At 39.8% G+C, this 12,896-nt stretch overlaps 1 protein-coding gene across 8 annotated transcripts in view; it reads right to left on the bottom strand.

Annotated features, from left to right (window-relative positions):
- USP54 (ubiquitin specific peptidase 54) overlaps nucleotides 1-12,896 on the bottom strand; it is a 93,818-nt gene that overhangs the window by 77,917 nt on the left and 3,005 nt on the right. For 2 of the 8 annotated variants that reach the window (XM_035137682.2, XM_035137684.2), the window contains exon 2: nucleotides 35-313. The exons of the other annotated variants lie outside the window; for them this stretch is intronic. The gene's annotated coding sequence lies outside the window, so the exon portion shown is untranslated. The remainder of the gene's footprint in view (nucleotides 1-34; nucleotides 314-12,896) is intronic. 8 annotated transcript variants of the gene reach the window in all.

Here is a 12,896-nt window from a genome sequence, read left to right as displayed (position 1 = left end):
TAGTATAGGGTACTCTATTGGCATTTCCACCTACCTGAACTCTGAGCCTTTCCCTCCTTGTTCTGGACTGCCTCTCTCCTAAGGAAGATGCAAGCTCTTGCTGGAAGCCACTGGTGGGGAGAGTGTTCCTATGATTCCCAAATGTTTCAGAAGCATCTTTTTGTTCCTTTAGCTGCTTGATATAATCATAGCATGGCAGAGGTGGAAGGGATCCCGAGGGTCATCTAGTCAAGCCCCTGGCAACACAAGGATCCTGCCCACAACCAGCCCTGGCTGGGCTCCAAACTCCAGTCTTCTGGTTACCATTGCAATTCTGCATGGTGTGGAGAAAGAGGAGAGAGAAATGTGTTGCTTACACTCTCATAACACTGATATGAGATCCACACCATGCAGCCTTTTCAATAACTAAAGTCTAAAGGGCTGTCACATGGAGGATGAAGCAAGCTTATTTTCTTCTGCTCCAGAGGCCCTTAGGGCCTGAAGCAGTGACTCTCCTTCCTTGGAGGTTTTTAAGCAGCGCTTGGATGGCCATCAGTCATGGATCATCTGGTTGAGATTCCTTCATTGCATCCAATGCGCCTTTAAAGCACATGACTTCCCCCGAAATGATTCGTGCCATTGTGGCTTCCCTCTCACAGACCTACAATCCCCAGAACTCCTAACAAACTACAATTCCCAGGATCATTTGGGGGAAGACACCTGGTTTTTAGAACAGGGATGGAGAACCTGCAGTTTGCTCACCCCCATTTCCTAGGAACCAGGAATGGGAAGCTCAAGTGCTTCTAACAGTATGGTTATAGGGAGCAGCATGTATAAAATATTGGATGTAATAGGGTTATTAAGGTAATTGTATCAGAATTGTGGGAATGTTAAGGAGGGAGGGAGGGAGGGAGGGAGGGAGAAAGAGAGATTGTGGAATTCTGGTGGTGAGTGATGATTGGAGGATTTGAAAGGGAGTTTGAGTGTGAGGCAGTTGAGAGTCAGTTGAGAGCGGTAGGTTCTGGAGGCGGTGGTTGGGCAACTAACTATTCCGTTTAGGATCAGTAGTCCAGTCGTCATTTTTGTAATAAAGCAGCATATAAGATAAAGTGAATTTGAGGCCATAAGCTCAGGTACACACGTCATCCTACAATCATTTAGTGAATCATCCATACAGTCTCCTTTAGTGAGGGTGCAGTACCTAGGATCTGGACCAAACATTTATATATATTTTTTCTCTTTTCTCGTTTCATGGGTTTATGTTCTGGTTCTAATGATGTAATGGGGTGGGGGCTCTTTAAATACTGGGGGCTGCCGCACATTCCTTTTCTTTTTTAAAATAAAATAATTTCCCCTCGTTTTCAAAAACACATGCATTGTCTCTTTCTTCGGGTTCTTCAGTTAAATGTGTTGTGAGACACAGTATAGGGTTGGGAAGAAAGGAGGGCAGGACTGCAACTCCCATTATCCCTAACAATGGCTCCTCATGTTAGTGTTATCCTTGCTCTACTATTTAGTGGACAAAGCAATCTGAAGTCCAAACCATGCTTGTTCTTCTGTGTCTGAAGGCCTAGTCTTTCTCATTTAAAGTTTTAGAATATGCTAAGGAAATCTGTGGGAAGATCTGCTGTCCAAGTTAAAGCAAGCTTTTACAGACAATTTTCCAACAGGTTTTACATAAAAGAGTGGCAGGCATATTATACACACACACCAGCAAGGAATTGTCAGGAGAAGGAAATAAAAAGCGAGTTTTGGTTCTCGTAGTATTTATTGTCCAAGCTATGGGTTCATTGTAAATAGACTTTTTATAATCATGTATCCCTCCTTTCCTTCCCCTCTGCAATATATCCACCCTTAGAGGCTGGCTCCATTTCAGTAGCCAAGAGTGATCTTAGTACCCTTTTGTCCTTGGAACAATTGTTGCTGAGCAGAGAGATGAACTGGTCTCAGGCAGAAAGAGGCCCTTTTTCTTTTTAAATCACAATTCCACCCCTCCCCACCAGATTACTTTTGGCAGAGGTAAAGCCTCGCTCTTTACACCAAAATGACAGAGCAAACATTGTCCTGTAAAACATTCACTGGGGGCCTTGTTAAGCTGAGGGAATGCACATGGCTTCCCTTAGCCAGCTATCAAAGGTGTGCATATCCTTCTGCTGCTGATATACTGCTGCTATACTCTATAGCAGCAGGAAGGAAGCAGGGATCTTCAACCTGCATGTTAAATACTCCAAACACAACACAGCAATAACAGGCTAATCCCTTTTACATCTAAAATGTTAGAAATTTTACTTCTTTTTTATCTCTTAAAACAGTAGCTAATCATAAGACTTGACTCTACAAACATGCACTACTGAGAAGTGACAAGAGTTCTCTGTCACATAATGACACACACAAAATTAGAAGGTGGTTGTATTTTCACGACTGTCATCAAAATGCATCTCTTAAAAAGTAGGTCCCAGTGATTTCACATCAATTTTTGCCACTGAAGAATACACACAGGATTTTTTGTAAAGAGATATACAACATAAGTTTCAGAGAAAAAGTTATTAGATGATGGCTGGGGTGAAAGAAAACATTTGCCCTGGGTAGCTGGTAGTTCTCCTATACCCTATCTGCTTTATTGTTCAACTCTCTAAATGAGACACACACACACACACACACCCCTACATAAAATCATTTAAAAGGAGGCAATGGAAACTTGTGGTTAGAGGGCTAGCCGCTAGACTAAGAAGAGTGAGACCCAAGTTCAAATTCCCACTCAGCTGGGACATTTATGTTGGGAGACTCATTCCCCGTCTGCAGTCATAGGATTATCATATGACTGTATGTGTTTTGTTCCCACAGAGTGGATGTGACGTAGACAGGATGTTTGTCTTACTGTTGTTCCTGAAGTGGGATTGTTGCTCCTTTGTTCTTTCTCTTTACTGGCTGTGATGCCAGAGAGAGGGAGCCATGATGTAGAGCTCCCATCTGTCTATATGTAAATAAAGCAGTTTAGCCTTATTTACTGACTTGTGTGTGTTGTTCTTAACGTTTGTGAGAGCAATTGCATATTTGGCCTGTGGAGCCAGTTTAGCCACTGGCCCCCCGGGACAGCTTAATGCCAACAATTTATTGGGTTTTCACAACCTGCAGACGTTTGGGGAAAATTTGGATTTTCAGGTAGGGAGGCCATTCCAACCTTCTGTTTGTTTGTTTGTTTGCTTGCTTGTTTTCTGCAAGGGTAAGAAGCCTCTTCGGTCCACTTATTTTCCTAATCTGTATCTCATCCCACTTAGGCCTCCAGGATGTACACAATGAACATCTACATAATATAAGAAGCAATACACTTAGACACAGCCAACATTTTCTCAAACACAAAAAACATACAACAGTTTAATGTTATGCCATTTACTCTTGAGCACAATAATAAAGCAAGTTAAAAATAAACATGAAAAAGAAAATTTGATTACTGTAGTTCCATTCTCTCAAATACACTTGAGGTCCTTGCCACAGTTTTCCAATAGTCTCTCCCCCCGCCCCCCAATATCAAAATGAATTTAGTAAGTCAGATCATTGCAGATGTTAAATTAGGAGAACTGAGCCAATTTATTATTGGAGCAAGTTATCCATATGCTGACAGATATGCAGACATTAAATTCTGAACTGACTGGATGCTCTGGGCTGAGATCACTAAACCAGTTAAGCAAAACTATTTTGTCATAACTTTGATTCTGAACACAGACTTTAATCTTAATCCTTAAAACTTCATCTATCAATTGACTTTCTTTACCAGCATAATGTTCTATTCTGAAATTTTGTTTTGACTACAAATGTCAGATGTTGAAATAAACAGCAATTTGATAGTACACAAGTTCTCAGCTCAGTTTCTTGCTTTACTAATATGAATGGAACAATATTGCCATTATTTTGCACATTGAGCTATTGAACTTGATTCAGCACAGCCGCAGCAAATCTTTAAAGTTGCATATAGCAAGACTCAGCTAAATAGCTGCCGATTTCTTGGCAGCCAAATCCATCAAGCTTTGCTAAACCCAATATTACACTAAGCAAATGAGTCCCCCTGCCTCCAGCAGAATTTCTTGACTGACACTTACCTAGAAATAAATTTCCCAATAATATTCAAAGACTTTAGCTCTTTGGGAGGGAAAAAGACAGTCAAGACTATTCAACAAAAGATACTTGTGCGCAGACAGAGCACTGAGGTAATACTGATCTACGGAAGGTACCCACCTCCCCAAAGCATGCACACGCAAGAACCTTGTGTGATCAGACCTTGACAAGCATTTCCATGATAAGGAAAAATCTATGACCTACCGCTCAGCAGTAGCTTCCAGTTTGAAATCCCAAAACCAGACACACACAATTGTAAGGTTGCTCCTATTTGATTTATTTATCAGATTTATTTTTATAAGCTCTCTCTAAACATGGATGGGAAAATAATATCAAGGCAATGAGGTAAAAACACAAAACCAAATATTGATATTGCGGCTAGTGCCTCTGCAAAGGTTGGAAATTAATTTGTGAGAGAACTGTAGCATTGTTGCCCCCCCCCCCCGCCTTTGGCAAATTTACAAAATCAAATACTGGTATTTATTTTAAAATACATAGAAAGAGGACAAAATAAATCATTGCTGTTCCTCTTTGTTACTATGCTCTGTAAGCATATGCTAAATTAGCAATTCTACTTTTTTAAACTTTTTTTAGCTTGGCCCTGGAGAGAAATTTTTATTTTGACAGCTAAATACTAAACTGCAGGACACATCATTCAGAACAATAAGTTTCCTTTCAGAGCTGACTTCCCAACCACAATCAGCACTAAACACTTCAATACATTTCAATAAATTCCATCAACATCCCACTTGGTAGAAAACACAATGGAAAAACAAAGGGCCTTGGCTCTAGTCAGCTGACAACAACAGAAACATGGAGCCTTTCCTAGCGCTACAAAATAATGAGTTTATAGCACATCACCACAGCCACCACTGCTTGGAAAACACCTGAGTTGAAACATCAATAAACAGAAAGGCTGAGCTGGACAGCATGCAGAGAAAACTGGGAAAGAGAAACCTGGCTAAACAAAAGAAGAAGTTGCAATTCCAAAGAGTACAAGCACTAATCTAACCAATAGTGTCTATTAAATTTTACAAATTTCAGTCAAATGTTGTCTTAGAATTGCTTGAAAAGATTCTCCAACTTCAGTGTTAGAAACTGAGATATGAAAGCTAGGAGCTAAATGGCACCTTAAACCTAGGTTATGGGCGCAACAGCAGAATGTCTAGGTGTGCTTTTTATAATTAATAATAATAATAATAATAATAATACAAAGCTGAAAATGAACAACCTGCAGCTAAAATATTGTGTCCATTTTTCACATGGTCTATTCCTTCCCCTGCCCACGTCCTAATATTCTTAAGAGGGTCTCTTCTCCAGTCTTCAGAGAGTAGCTGGAAGTGGAGAGGCGGAAAAAGGTTCTCTTTTCTTTCCACTCTGCAGTTTAATCTGAAATCTTAGGCGCAGTACTGCACCCAGGGCTCAGAAGTTGCTCACGCTAATGAAATTCCCCATCGCAAAATGCACCTGGAACAATGGGAGTATGGAACACTGTCCAACGTGTACTGTTGACATGCATATACCTAATAGACTTTCTCCATGGGAAAAAAGTCTTTGGATTTAACTAAACGGTGAAATTGAAAACTCTTACAGCAAAGACACAATGAACCAAAACAGATATTTGAATATCATAAAAAATAATGAGGACAAACATATGATTTAACTTAATGATAAATGATCTGTGTAAATGCTAAGCTGTAAGGAAGTCCAGTTTGCAGATGGCTCCGGATTATTTAAATTAGGATGGTGAAAACACAAATTGTGAACAGCTCCAGAAAGGACAACCTGAGTAACAAATAAGCAAATGAGATCCATCTTAAGTAAATGTAAAGTGTTACACACTGGAGCAAACAGTTCAATATAAATTTGGGCAAGCAAGCAAGCAATCAGGCAGTCAGTCAGCTTGCTGTAATGATAAATAGGTGGGTTATTGTGTTTAGATCCCACTTTTCCTCCAAGAATCTCAAGGTGGTGTACATATTTCTTTCCTCTTCATATTATCCTCACAACACCCCTGTGGTAGGTTAGACTGACAGAGCATGACTGGCACAAGGCCCCCAGTGATCTTCATGGCTGAGTGAGGATTTGAGCCCTGGTCTCTCACGTCCTAGTCAAGCACCCAAACCACTAAATCATACTTGCTCTCACTTGCTAATATAGAAAATAAAAACAATCCATATTATAATACATTTACTGTATACAAATGAAGGGGTAACAATCAGTTCCAATGACAGACAGAATGGTGCCAAGCAAATAGGTATGAAATTGGCCACAACTAAGTCTGTCCATCCCAGAAACTATTTAAAAATAAACAAAACAGGTATAATTGAGGGTTAGTAAGTATGCATTTGTGTGAACTGCTTTGCTTGCAGTACGGGTACCTTTTAAAATCAATGTGGGAATGAAGTTACCCACCAGTTTTCTTTCCTTTTTTTTAAACAAAAAACAAAAACAAAACAGCTCCAGTTAGGTTCCATTAAACACCATCAATAACAGTAAATAAACAGTAAATAAACCAACAATCAATAAGATCTAATGAGATCAAGGAATTAATGAATATGTGATAGTGTTATTTTATTTATGCTTATGGCAACTTTTTTACATATAATTATAAATAGCTCGACACAAGCCAGTCGCAAAAGCTGTGAATTCAATCTTGGGCTGGAATACTGTTTAAAGGGGTTCACTTGAGGGTTGATGCTGGTATTGATATTAATCATTTTTATCTTTATTTTAAGTTCTTATGATTTATGTGGAAATTGTTCAATTTTGTTATGTACTTTTTAATGTTTTATTTATTATTTAAGACTACTTTTGGTTATGTTTGTAATTATGCAATTGTCTTCATGTTATAAGCTGCCTTGAGCATGATTTGAACTATGGAAAGGTGGAATACAAATAAAATGATGTGTGTATTTTTCAGTTAATGATAATATTAAGCCCCAAGCTAATTGTTTTAAGATAATACAGGACTTGGCCATATGGTTGTGTTTATATGGTGATCCACAAGGATTTGTCATGAAAATCTTCACTAAATAAGAAACTGTTTCTATATTTAACCAACCGTTTACTCACATCCAGAGCAGGCAGTCTTAATGTGTTGTTAAATAGACATGGTAGAGTCTGGAGTAGAGATCAAGTAAGATTTGGGATAAAGAGGCATCTGGGTGGCTCAAGGGATTGGTAACAGGATACACTACTTTTCAACGGCAAGGCACTGGTTTAACTTAAGATAGCTCATAGTTAAATGAAAAAAGATTGTTCAACAGCTGTGAAAAAATAACTGGTAGTCTCAACAGAAGCTACGGAGACTATCAAGATTTTCATTGCTAATAGTGTCATCATACCCATTACTTTTGCTGGGAAAATTGGGTATTTTCAAGTTCGACAGAGCTCTCTCCCCAGACAAAATATAATCAAAGATCCAATGGATTGTGTGAGGTATGCTATCATTCTCACATAATACAAAAATGTAATGGGAACAGAGGAGGGAATGGGCATTTGTTTTCATAATTATTATATTTATTTCCCATATTTCTTTCATGGAAATTAAAAGCAGCACACAGAACATTCGAGGCTACCGTCCACATGGACATCTGATGAAACCAAGCAATGTTAGCTTTGGCAAAATTACTGTACCATATGCCTTGAGACTATTTCCTTATACAGTATATACTTTGCTCTTCCAGGTCACAACCAAGATGAGATAGCCCCACATACATGATCAACCAACAGCAGTTATTTATTTATTTAACCATTTAATACAACAAATTTAGGATTCAAGGACCTCCACTACCAACAAAGTTTAAACAAGATTAAAACAACAATAAGGCATAATAATCTACAAAGTCAGGGAGAATCAACAGAGAGATTGTTACACAGAAATCTATGCTTAAAACTACATCTAAATCAACCAGTCAAGCAGTATCAACTCATCACACAAGGCTTGCTAAATAATCAAGTTTTCACTGCTCGCCTAGAGGAGACCAGACAGACCTCTCTCAGAGTTGCGGTGCCACAACTGAAAAGATGCCCACCACATCACTTCTAGAGTAAGGAAAATAGAGGTGTTCAGAAACTGACTTGAGGATATGGGGAATGCAGCGGGATAAGTATGCTCTTTTGGTTGTCTTCACCAACCACCTGCAGGTCCAAGTAACACCATAGCTCCTTAACAAGGTACTGACAGAGGGAGGAGTTTCCTAGTTTTCCTAGATAAAAACCTCAATCTTAGCTGTGGTAGCATCTCAGCAATCACACCAAGCATGGTTATCAGCACATGCACTTATGACATCACAAAAGGAAGCACAGCACAACAATATTGGCTCAGATTTCTGGCTTTCTATGAAGCATCGCTTGACAGTCCGAAGAGCCTAATGGATAAGATTGTACCAACAGCTAAAAGGAGAACCTGAAGTATGTACCTGAACAACTCTACACTTTTCACTTTCATTTGAGTGTGCTGATCTTGTTTCTGAGTGAGCATTACAATTCTCGGTATCAACTGTATTAACTGGTCTGACCTTTGCCTTACTTGAACTTTGATGGAAGTAATGAAGGGGGGGATACTACACTGGCTTCATGAATCGACTCATTGAATTACTGTTTCTGCCAAACTGTTTTCCATCTAAACTAAACAATTCAGGTCACAATAAGTGGCATACTCCTTGCTTAAACTAACAGTACTATACTTTTAAGTTTAAAAGCAAATCAATGTGTTCATTTAATCCCTTTCATCTGCGCAAAATTTCCTGATGAATAACCGAATAACCTGTTGAATAACGGAACTGATACAAGAGAGTTATTTAGACTAAACATTAAGAAGAACTTTCTTATTGTACAAACTGTTTGACATACGAGCCAACTCCTAGGGGCCAAGATCCCTTCGCCCCTCCAAAAATATTTGACGGGCCCCCCAAAGTTGATTATCATTGCCCTTCAAATGGTGTGTATGCACCACATGATGTGATCAATTATGAGGGTGGTGCTTCATATAGCAAGGAAATATGCTGTATTGGAATAAGGTGGACTTTCCTTTGTTAGACGTTATTAAGCAAAGGCTGGATGGCCACCTTTCAAGGATGCTTCAGGAGCACATTTACTACATTGTCAGGGTGGGAGACAGACCACATGACTTCTGAGGTCCCTTCTCATCTGATCCTACATTTGCTACAGTGTACGGTAAAAGGTAAAGGGGCCCCTGACCATCAGGTCCAGTCGTGTCCGACTCTGGGGTTGCGGCGCTCATCTCGCTCTATAGGCCGAGGGAGCCGGCGTTTGTCCGCAGACAGCTTCCGGGTCATGTGGCCAGCATGACAAAGCTGCTTCTGGCGAACCAGAGCAGCACACAGAAACGCCGTTTACCTTCCCACCGGAGCGGTCCCTATTTATCTACTTGCACTTTGATGTGCTTTCGAACTGCTAAGTGGGCAGGAGCTGGGACCAAGCAACGGGAGCTCACCCCGTTGTAGGGATTCGAACCGCCGACCTTCTGATCAGCAAGCCCTAGACTCTGTGGATTAACCCACAGCGCCACCTGGGTCCCAGTGTACGGTATGCTTGCCTAATTCAGTTTTGACTTTGCTACAAGGGTTTATGCTAGGGACCATATTACAGTGTTTCAGAAACAAGGCAAGAAATCTTATTTGCATGAGCATTTAATTTTAGGGGATAATCAGAAGATTCTGGAGTCAAACTGTTATTACCTATCTCCAGTGCTATTTTTCTAGAAAAAGAGGTGCCGGAACTCACCATGAATGTCACTCTCGTTCTCTTAGAATGGCAATGACACCCACCTGAGAGGTGCCGGAACCCACCTGAGAACTGCTGGAACTGAGTTTCCCCAAGTTCCTGCTTAAAAAAGCCCTGCGTATCTGATGTTCTGAGGATAAAGTAAAAAAAAAAATCTAATAATTAAATTATGCATACATTTTCTGTACTAATAATATTGAAAGCAATCACTTTATTATACCCATGATGCCCATAGCAATTCTCTTTTCACTGATTTACTGATCCAACAAAAGGAGTGTAGTACCTGCAAAGTTTTAAGAGCTTTGTTTTGGTTTATTTTTAGGACTCTAATCCTTGATTACAGAACAGCAGCCATAATCATTCTTCAGAACAGGAGACTAAAACCTATAACAATAGAACCATGTAGCTGTATTCTAAAAGAGAAAGTGCCCTCCTTTTGTGCGTTTGCAGGGAATTATGCTGTAAAGGGGAAATAATGTTTAGTTTCTATTACAGTTACATAAGTGATCCAAGAGTATTCATTTATCAGTATATTACAGTACTTAAGAGTATTTTTCCTGTTACTGAATAGTTTGAAAATAATGACATTTTCAAAACTTCCCAAAACTAGGGCTGCATAGGTGGGCATCATACACATTTTCTACCCTAATACAACAACATACTCCATATGCAACCCCTATATACGGTATTATTGGGCCAATTAAAACCAACATCCAGATTTTATGTTCATGTAATTCTGCTACAGTGAAGAATACATTATCTATTAGCAAAACAGACTGTCTTAGGCAGGCAGAATATGTAGCCCTGTTAAAGAACTCATTATCAGCCTAGGAAGACTATAGTACTACAGAGCTATCGTCACTGTATCTCCTGAATAACATTTTTAGGTGCAAACTTAAAGTCTTCCAAAATAGTATTCAGACTTCAGTTTTAGTAATTAATCCTGATGCAGTGAAATAACTAAGAAACAGGTTTTAATGTAGCTATTCAAAATTATATTCCAGCAGAAAGCATCCTTAGCTGCTGTTAACAGCACAGAAGCAACACAGTTCTTTGTTTCCTAACAAGCAGTCTTCTTATTCCCTCATCAATCACATCCTAGATTTCAAGTACAGTATGTAAGAACATGTTGGTTTTCCTCCTTTTAAATGGATACAACAGGCTTTCAAAAAAGAATTAAGCCTGCCTGCTCAACCATACCTAGTTATTTGTGATCCACTGTCAGTCATGCAGCACAATTCTATGCATATTTGTTCAGAAAAAGTCCCACTATGTTTAACGGATTTGAGTCTCTAGTATCCACGAAGACTGAAAGAAAAACAACAACTCTTGTCCATTTAAAAAGCTCTTTACATCCCTGATGGGTATAACCTCTGATTACACGAATTAGGCCAATTTTGTGCCAATACAAATTGATGTAGCTTTTTATGTCAGGTGCATGATTACACATAGTAAATGGCAAAGTCAGGTTCCAAGACAGCAGTTGGTTGTTCAGTGGAGCACAGCAATGAATAATTCACCCACATGATTTCTCCTGTATACCAGTAAAACAGTACAGGGTTTGATGATCTGGCAGTGCTGTCATTAGCACACTGTTCCTTACTTGTGTGTGCCCACTGGTTAAATTCCAAGAAGAATGGGGAAGCAACAATCCATCTCAAGATTGCCCCGCTTATCCTTATGACTTCCTGTCCTGTTGGTTGGTTACATGCATGCATGCATGGATTTCACACCTGCAAACAGCAGCACAGGAATTAACTAGTAAACAGGCTGATAAGAAAGGGTTCTAACATGCTCCATCTCACAGCAAGCTGATGGCGAATCTGTCACGAAGGAGGAGGCTTCATTGTAAGAAGAGCAATACCCTCCCACCTTCTCCAGCCCCATGGCAGGGGTCTGACTTGCAAGAAGAGTGGAGCCCACTTTGTGATACAGCAGGAGTTGGAACTGTTCTGCTGTCCTTCCTCAGAAAACTGTGTTTCGTGAAACATTGTTGAGGAAAAGCAACTCGCTTTCCTGCAGCCAAACTCAAAAGAGGAACCTGATTCAGCAACTCCAGCTGGTATTAGGAAACATTCCAGGAAAAAAAGCTGGTGTGAAAGCAACATAACTTGTAATACAACAGGGTGCCATAACACCTCTTCCTTTGTTGAACCTGTGGGAGCAGACAATCTCAGGCAGAGCTGAATCCGCCTACACGAGAGCTCCTTTCATTCTAGGACTGTACTGGAAGAATGATGTTTTACTTTCTAACAGTTTATTCAGCAGCTTTATAAAAATGTTTTGACACTGGTAAATCAAAACTCTTCACACGCGAGTCATTTAACTTCCTTCTAAATTCTGTATCTTGATCTTATTTGTCACTTGTCTCTTACATGTCATTTTATGTGTGCCCCAGATTTCTCTTTCCTTTTAACTCTGTTACAAAGATACTCTCCCACATGTGCCCACGGGCATTCTGGGGAAACCAAGGTAGAAGTTGCTATGAAGTTTCTCTTCCCATCATCACACTCTACCCCATCACAGTCCTGGCAACCCTATGGGAGGCAGGCAGTGAGGCAGGCAGCACTGGACAGTGGTGGCTCACAGCAGCAGTGGATGATAGTGCACAGCCCAGCACTAAGTAAGAGAAGCGAAGCACTTGGCAAAACTCCTGCAGCAGCCAACATCATCTTCATTTTCCAGGGAGCAGAGGACTCTTTACCCAGACCTCTCTCAAGCCTGGCAGAAGTCCTGTCCTTACTGAATATTAAAAGATATGATTGTGCTGCTATCCTAGCAAGTATTTTTTAAAAAGAGGATAGGTTTCTGTAGATAGTTGGAACAGATGAGACTAAATTGCTCACCCTCTGCATGCTTTTTATTGTATAAAAGCAATCAGTGCATTTTAAGAATAAAATACAGCTCAGGGGAACATTTTCTATTTGGCTAAATAATATAGAAGTTGTCTAATGTACCATTTTCCCTGTTTAAATTCATGAAATTTGAAGCTGCATTCAATGGAAGAGGGCTGTTGTATTTATACATAGAATGAATCTAAGTTTCTGAAGTTT

Source organism: Zootoca vivipara, chromosome 5 (assembly GCF_963506605.1).
Source record: "Zootoca vivipara chromosome 5, rZooViv1.1, whole genome shotgun sequence".
Taxonomy (NCBI): Eukaryota; Metazoa; Chordata; class Lepidosauria; order Squamata; family Lacertidae; genus Zootoca; species Zootoca vivipara.
Note: the sequence above shows the minus strand (reverse complement) of the source record. Positions and strands in the feature narration are given on the sequence as shown.